This window comes from Phacochoerus africanus, chromosome 8, assembly GCF_016906955.1.
Source record: "Phacochoerus africanus isolate WHEZ1 chromosome 8, ROS_Pafr_v1, whole genome shotgun sequence".
NCBI classification, from domain to species: domain Eukaryota; kingdom Metazoa; phylum Chordata; class Mammalia; order Artiodactyla; family Suidae; genus Phacochoerus; species Phacochoerus africanus.
The window spans coordinates 95,916,934-95,924,373 of NC_062551.1; positions in this window are offsets into that span (position 1 = coordinate 95,916,934).

Consider the following 7,440-nt stretch of genomic DNA (forward strand, 5'->3'; position numbering starts at 1 on the left):
TTATTCACGCAGCTCAGCTCTTGGTGATAAAGGAAAGGAGGCAACTGCTCTGCCATAGGGTGGGGACGGCACCAAGTGGTTGTCCATCTGGGCTTATTGTGTGGGAATCCGGGGGGCTTGAAGGATGAAGGTAACAGCATTACCTACTAACACCCATTCAAGAAAACTGGCGAGGGAGTTCCTTTCACGTCTCAGTGGTTAATGAACCTGACCAGGATCCATGAGGATGTGGGTTTGATCCTTGGCCTTGCTCAGGGGATTGGGGATACGGTGTTACTGTGAGCTGTGGTGTAGATCACAGATGCAGCTTGGATCCTGCGTTGCTGTGGCTGGGGTGCAGTCCAGCAGCTATAGATCCAATTTGACCCCTAGCCTGAGAACCCCCATACGCCGAAGGTGCGCCCCTAAAAAGCAAAAAAAAAAAAAAAAAAAAAAAGGAAAAGAAAAAAGAAAAAACCCAAGACTGGTGAATACAAGGTGGCTATTCCACCAGCTTGGTGTGGACAGCTTTCTTTTCCCTGAGAATAAGATGAAGCGAATAAGATAAAGCATGCAACTCATATGTCAAGCGTGAGTTTTTTTTTGCCACCAGGACCCCTAAGGATGCAGTGCTCTTGGTCACTGTTGCTAAGGAACACTCTACCCCCCTTGCTGCTCCTGTCTGGCTCCAGGGCTCCTTGGTGAACCTGAAGTAAGTCACGAGTCCTAAGCTCGTGTGACTTAGATCCACTTTCCCCACCGCTCATCTGGGCAGAGACTGAGCCCTGAGCACACCAGCCCCACCTGCAGCTTGGCCTGAAGGCTGTGTGCTCCAGACAAGAAAAGGATAGGCCCTCCCCTCTGGCCACTGCCTGGTGTGCTGACAGAAAACCCCTTTCCTGTATAGGTAAATACAGTTTCTGTCCCTGTGAGACCCTATGAAAAAAATCATTGCAAGAAGACTAAGAATCAGAGCTCCCACTGTGGTGCAACAGGATCAGGGACATCTTGGGAGCACTGGGGCACAAGTTTGATCCCTGGCCCTGCATGGTGGGTTAGGGATCCTGCATTGCCGAGGCTGAGGCCTGGGTGGAGACTTCGGCTCAGTTATGATCCCTGGCCCAGGAACTCCATATGCCGCAGGGCTGCCGAAAAAAACACTGAGAATCTCCTGTCTGAAACTAACACTATTTTCTCCCTTGCACTTTATTACAACACATTTATGGTGCTCCAAGGAAACAGCTGTACAATGCATTGTCTGTGCTAGTTAACTGGACTGTACCTGAGTAACTCCTATGAGTAACTCCTGTGAATGTCTTCTCCTCTCAGACACGTGTGACAGTTTAAGCACCTTGGGTATCTCCTGCCTTCAAGCCCCAGGGAGCTACATGCTAACCAGAGTCACCCGTGAAAGCCAACAAGAACTTGGGCAGGAGAGAGCCGTGTATAACTAATGCTTACTTTTCATCTGACTAGATAAAATACTTCTCTCTCCTGTGGTAGCCAAACACTTCCAGAAGTCCTGAAAAAAACATGTGCAGTGAGGCTTCTCTATTTAAACATCTCAGATGTCTTTTTAAATTAAAAAGAGACATGAATGGATTTATACAGCTTAGAAGGCCACAGAATTGCTAAAAAGTCTGACACAGAAAAGCGAGTCCTCCTCCTCCCACCCCCAACCCAACACTTTCTGACCCCAATCATCTTGTTTAGGTCTGCACAGTAACCTCAGCACAGGTCAGGTAGGGGCATGACTAGCCCCTGGGGCAAACAGCAAAGGTGTAAGCCGCTATTCTAGGCACAGCGGAAAAATAAGTTCCTTACCTCCAGAAGCTCTCACGGTCGGGGGGCCCATTAATGCCACATGGTGACAAGTCTGAGAAGAAAGCTGGGGCTGGAGTGGAGATGAGCCCACCTTACAGAAATCTGAGAGCAATAAGGGATGCCAAGCAGACCAAATGTCCTTTTCACAAGCCACGCCACGTGCAATCTGCAGAGGTCACAGACCAGGGAAGATTCGCCCTCGATCCACGTCAAAACCATCTTTTCAGGATTGAGCAAAAACATTTCCTCGGACTTCATCAGCCTAAGAGCTCTTGGATCCACAGCTAATTGGAATCCTCTGTCAAGACACTGACTGTCAAGTTAAGATGCCAGGCACTGGAGTCACACGAAATAAGGTGTGCCCCCGAGTCCCACAAGGAGCACACAGTCTAATGAGGACACACAGGTACACAAGCAGACCGAACACACGTGCACACAATGACACAGCTCCAGGAGCATGAAGACAGAGTCTGGCCTCTGAAAGGCAGAGCAACACTCCCAGGAAGAGCTGACTTTCATGCTTGAAACAGTCTGCAGAAGATGATACTAATTCCATGAGATTTAATGGGTGATTTTTAAAAAGCGATTCTTTCTTCAAATAATTTTCTTATACAGAAGGTTAAACAAACTTTCTTTAATGTAAACTTTCATGTACAGTGTTTCCCAAACTTATTACACTGGGAACACTTTCTCCACAGGCACCTGTATGTATTAGGATATATTTGGTAACATGTGAAAAACAAAGCCAGGAAGAGTTCCCACTGTGGCGCAACAGGATGGGCAGCATCTCTGGAACGCTGGGACGCAGGTTTGATCCTTGGCCTGGGAACTCCATAAGCTGCAGGGTAGCCAAAAAAGAAAAAGAAAAAAAAAAAAGCTACAAGAACAAGAAGCCAACAAAATACAGATGAAAAAATAAGGGATTAGTTACTTCACATAAAACATGTGGGAAGTATTCTACTTGTTCTGCTGGACTAGGAAATTCAAAACAACTTTCCCACAGAGACCTAGGAAATCTCAACAAAATATATTTTTAGATATCTGAAGGCATGTCAGAGTTCTGGGTCTAAGAGCTGAGAGAAGAAAGAGACACAGAGAGATATGTATTCTGTTTTTGACATTAAGGTCCATGATAACGATATAATTAAGATGGTGTGGTACTGATGCAAGGAAAAATAAACTCATCAGTGGAACAGAATAGAGGCCAGAAACAAACACACACACATGTGATCACCTTCTATGTGACAAAGGTGGAAAACTGATATTGTGAGGGAAGGATGGCTTTTCTCAATAAATGGTGCTGGGACAGCCGGAAATCCATAAGGAAAACTTCTACCTTAAACTCTATTTCACGCAACTAACAAAACTCAATTCAGGGAGATTTCAGATTTAAAAGTGAAAGGTAAAACAAAAGATTTTAAAAGAAAACATAGAATATCTTCATGATCTTGGAGTAGACAAAGATTTCATAAAATATGCCGACTATAAAGGAGAACATTGGTAAATTATACAATAAAATTAAGAGTTGCTTTTCACCAAACATTCTCACAATACAATACATTCAAATAGGACTCATACCCAGAACATATTTTAAAAACCAAGTCAATACAAAAAAAGTTATTTCCACCCAATAGGAAAATGGGCAAAACTCAAACATATTTACAAGAGGACAATCAAAGGCCCATTAGCATGTGAAAAGCGCTCAATCTCATTAAACATCAGTAAAATGAAAATCAAAGCCACGAGATACCACCACAAACATGCCAGAATAAAATGAAAAAGACTGACACTACTAAGTGTTGGTGAAAAAGTGGGACAACTGGAACTTGGAAAGCTGTTGGGTAGTATCCAGTCAAGTTGAACATGATGTTCACACTGTGACCCTACAATTCCTGGCAGAAGGAGTACTCAGGCCGCAAAGTTCATGGATTAGAATATTTGAAGCAGTACTATTAATAATAGTTCCCAAACTAGGAATAAGCCAAATATGCATTGGATAATATGTGGTTTATTCATGCATTGGAATACTATACAGCCATGAAAATGAGGCAAGTACAAATACATGCAACAAAAATCTCACATGATGTTGAGCAAATCAGCCAATACAAAATAATACATATGGTTTGACTCTGTTCATATAATGTCCAAAAACAGACAAAACTAACCTATGCACTTAAAAATCCAATCAGTGGCCAACCTTGGGAGGCAGTGACTAGAAGAGAACAGGAAGGGCTTTTGGGGTGCTGGGAGTGTTGTGTGATCTGGGTGCTAACTACATATGCATTTTCTGTTTGTGAAAAATCAACTTGTGCGTACCTGTCAGGCTTCAATAAGAAGTTAAAATCGTCTGCCTGTGCCAGTGATCAGCTCAGACTGAAGAAATGATTCCTCTCTCAGCCATCCTCACATCTGCACCCTGGACTTCTACGTGCCACTTCCAAATGGTGTCAAGCCCAACACACAGACTAGATTTGGTGTACGTCTGGCTACTAAGGGTGCAGGTCTATCAACATATGAAATCCCAGCCTTAATTTCTGCCTTCTGCCTGTGGATCATTCTCCTGCTACCCTCCTCCTGCAGGCACTCTAGCGCTCTCCTGTTCTCTCTGCCCCAAAACCTTCCTCAGGAGCCAATGCTCCCCTCAGGGAATATTTAAGAGGATGGAGCTCCAAAAGGCAATGTTTCCAGCTGCAGGTAGTGAGCAGTCCTCTAGCCTAACACCCAGGAGGCATGCATCATGCACCTGGAACACAGGCCCAACTTGGGGCTAGCAGGTGTTCAAATTTGGGCTTTGCCTTAGTCTCCTCATTAACAGAGGGCTGATGGTGCTTACCTCATACAGCTGTTGTAAGGATCACACATAACTTAGGAAAGTGACTCACATGAACTGGAGGTCAGCAAATGCCAGCTGTTAATGTGGCTTTAACCAAGGCAGGCTGTCCCAAAGGACGCAGGGCCTAGGGTGAGTCTAGGGCCCAGAGAGCTTTGCAGCTAACCCAGCCGTCTCCCCAGGCAAACCCAGGAGGGGTCATGCACAGCACTCAGAGAGGAGGCACACATGCTCCAGGGCTCTCTGGGAACAGAGGGGACATTGAGAAGGTCCCCAGGTGGAGAGTTGGCAGGCCCCCAGCCCAAGCCCCACAGGTACTGCTAAGTCAGTCTATCACTACTGAATAGGCACTGTTGCCACTGCAATGACTATCTTCCAAGAATGAGGGAGGGATGGCTGCTGTCAGAGGGGGAAGGAAGACATCCTGTATCAGGTGTGCAGCGCTTGACATGGACCAGGGAGGTGGGGATATGCCTCCTATTTGACCAAAGTACCTGTAGGTGCCACGGGCATCATGGCACAACTGTGACCCTGGGGCAGTGCTCTCCAGGTCTGGCCTCTACTTTAAGACCTGAGGTAGACAACAAACGATGTTCAGCAGCTAGAATGTCTAAGTGGGTAGTTCCTCCCGGAGGCAGATTCACACAAGAAGTCTTCATTATGAGGGTACCTGAAGCCCTAGCAATGGCAATAAGCTATGGCCAGCTGAGTCTGAGGGATGGCGGTCGGAACAGCCAACAGTGCTTCTGAGGTCCGCCTCTGTGGATTCACATCATACTGGCCTCCAGCCCTGCCCACTTCACACCTCTGCTCTGATGCTCTGAAGCACCATTACTGTGCCATTTAGGCAGCAACCACATTTTCCTGTTTCCAAGTTTGGGGAAGGGCATGCTAGGAAACCCTATCCCAACAACCCATCTTCCCGAATGATCACATAGTTGATTTAAGTCATTCTCTAATCAATCTTTCTCTCCCTGAAGGCAAATTTCTCTGGGTACTCCCACTAGATCAGAGGCTTGGTGGCCCCCAGTGCAGTTACCACCTGCAGGCTGTTGCACCTGTGGATTAGGGCACCTCCCCTTTGGATGCAGAAACTGGAAATGGCCAGTTTCTCTCCCTGAGCAATGGCCTACATCACAGCTCATGGCAATACCAGATCCCCAATCCACTGAGCAAAGCCAGGGATTGAACCTGCAATCTCATGGATACTAGTTGGATTCTGCACCATGAAGGGAACTTCCCTCATGTGTTCTCAGTTACAGCACAAACAGCCAGGGTCCCAACCCAATCCTCCTAATTTCCCAATTTTTTTCCACAAATGCTGTATCTGATCCTCACTTCTACTTTCGTCCTCAGAGGACGAATTGAATGGCAGGTCTGAAAGTACATCATTGGCCAGACAATGAAAAGCCACAACCCCCTCTCCTAAGTTTCCACAGGTCTTGGATGGAAAATGAGCAAGTATTTAGATTGCAGATATGTGGGGGGAGTCCACTCCCAGACAACTCATGCAGCAGGACTTGAGGGAGGAAGAGCAGAGAAGGCAGCAAGGCCATCAAAGCTCTTAGGGCAACAGCAGAACCCCAAAGCCCCCAGCGTGGCTCCATGCCCACCCCCCACCCTCCCAAACCAGCTCCTCAGACCCCCCTCAAGCGCTCTTTGCTCCTCCTATCCACAAAAGGCCTAGCGCTCCACCTTCCTTTGCTACCACCAATGACTCCGTCCTACGGGAATCCTTCTCTTCCCCAGTTATCCATGGAGTGGACAGAGCAGGAGGCCAAAAATATGCTTTATGACTTGTTCAGAATAAACTAAGACATCACATGAGGAGAGTGATAGGGAATAAAAGAGTAGCTTTGCAGAGTCTACCAAACTATCAAAATACTTTCTGGCACTTGCCCCAGAACCGAAATGAACCTGGACATGTAGCACTAAGAGTGCACTATGCCCACCCCCTCATCACTGTCACCAACCTCAGCAGGCTGGTGGCAGCCACCAGTGAGAAGTGCTTTTTATCTTTCCCCAAGTGACTTAATGATGAACCACCACTAAGGCAAGTGACACGTTCTGTAAACTAGTAACAGTTTGGAGACTGATGGTGGAAGGAACAGAAATTAGGTGTACCATGCTGTCTTGCTAAAAGGTCTCCTACTCTAACACCATGAACAATCAACACACATAAGTGAATGAAGAGATGACACTTTTTTTTTTGGCCATGCCCATGGCATGTGGAGGTTCCTGGGCCAGGGACTGAACCCACACCACAGCAGTGACAATGCCAGATCCTTAACCCGCTGCACCACAGGAGAACTCCATTTTTTCTGGGTTTTTTAAGACTACACTTTTTCAACAAGTACCCTGAATAATTATAGAAAGAAGAGTCTTTTAAGAACCACGCATGAAAGAAATGATTTTTTAAAGAGTATGAAATAATAGCTCTTTAAATTTCAATCCACCTAAAAACTAGCAAATTTTCCAAAAGGTGATAAATTAAAAATAATAGTTCATGTAGGCATTAGTTTTGGAAGAGTCAGGTAAGAAGCCCATGCTGACAACTATAATGGTTCTGAAATGGCAAATACAAATCCTGAGTGGGGACGAGATGCAGGTCACTGTGCCAAATACAACGTTGTACTGGGAGCAGGTGCTGCCTCTCCCTGGCCAAAGGGGTACTGGGTTCCCTGGCAGGAAGCCTCCCCCTGCAGTGTCTCTGCCAGCTTCCTTATAGTCACATACCCACAGCAGTGCCACATAAAAATCTGAGGAAAATGTGCAAGACGTTCATACGGGAGGCTCATTAAATCTTG